The sequence below is a fragment of the Propithecus coquereli genome, unplaced genomic scaffold (genome assembly GCF_000956105.1).
Source record: "Propithecus coquereli isolate 6110/MARCELLA unplaced genomic scaffold, Pcoq_1.0 Scaffold230, whole genome shotgun sequence".
Classification (NCBI taxonomy): Eukaryota; Metazoa; Chordata; class Mammalia; order Primates; family Indriidae; genus Propithecus; species Propithecus coquereli.
The window spans coordinates 835,243-836,324 of NW_012147842.1; positions in this window are offsets into that span (position 1 = coordinate 835,243).

Below are 1,082 nucleotides of genomic sequence, written 5' to 3' on the forward strand. Positions count from 1 at the left end.
CCTCCCAACTTATAATTCTGTTAGTGTCTTGGTTATTCTTAGCCCTTTGTATTTTCAGTTCTCAAATTGCTAATTGCAAACATGCAAATCTGTTACTTTTGCAGTTTCCAATTGTGTTGCTAAAATTTTCAATCTCTTATCTGCTTGATCATGAAAAGCATAATTATTTTATAGTTTGTGTGTAATAATTCTACAATCTAAAACCCTCCTGCAGATCTATTTTTATTTTTATTTGGTTTCTTTTAGTCTTCATTCTTACTGTCTTATTTCCTGTGTGTGTGGTTATCTTTGTTTGCCAATATTGTACTTGAAAACTTGAAATAATTTGATGCCCAGGATGATATTTTCATCCTCCAGAGAGTTTTTTCCTTCTGCTAGGGTACCTGGGGACTAGTAATTTAGGGTCATTTTGATCTCATTTCAGAAACTGATATTTTTCTGGGCTGTCTTTGTGACTCGAAGCTGAGCTACAGACTGTGCTAGTGCTCTTTCTTCACCTTACTCCTGGGGTGCAACCCTTCAGGGTTCTAAAGTGTGGGTTAGAGTTATCAAGGGCCCTCACCTCTTTAACTGGCCCTAGACTCTACCTTTGAATACTTAGTCCCTCATCTGCATTCAGCTTCTCAGTAGTTTCTTGCAAATCTGTAAATGTTTCCAGCAAACAGTGGTCCCAAATGAAGGATTCACCTTTCTGAATTTCTGTCTTCTCCCACATATTAGCTTAGTAATTATTCATTAACTTATCAGCTCTCTGATGCCTTCCCACATACTTTATAAAAATATGTTTTATCCAACTTTTCTAAATGTTCTCTAGGGAGAATGTTAATCCAAATTATTTAGCCCACATTATTTCCTAACTGTTGATTATGTATAAAATATAGTTCATTTATTTGTATTGCTTTTGTGTCTGGAAACCCACTATACTCTCAAATGATTCTTGTAAATTATTTGCGTATTTTTTTGGATTTACTACATAACCTTAACTTCAAATAGGGACAGTTTAGTCTCCTAAAATCCAAATTTCAGTTTTCCTAATCCTCTCTATTATATGTTTCCTATTTCATTAATTTCTGCTCTTACCA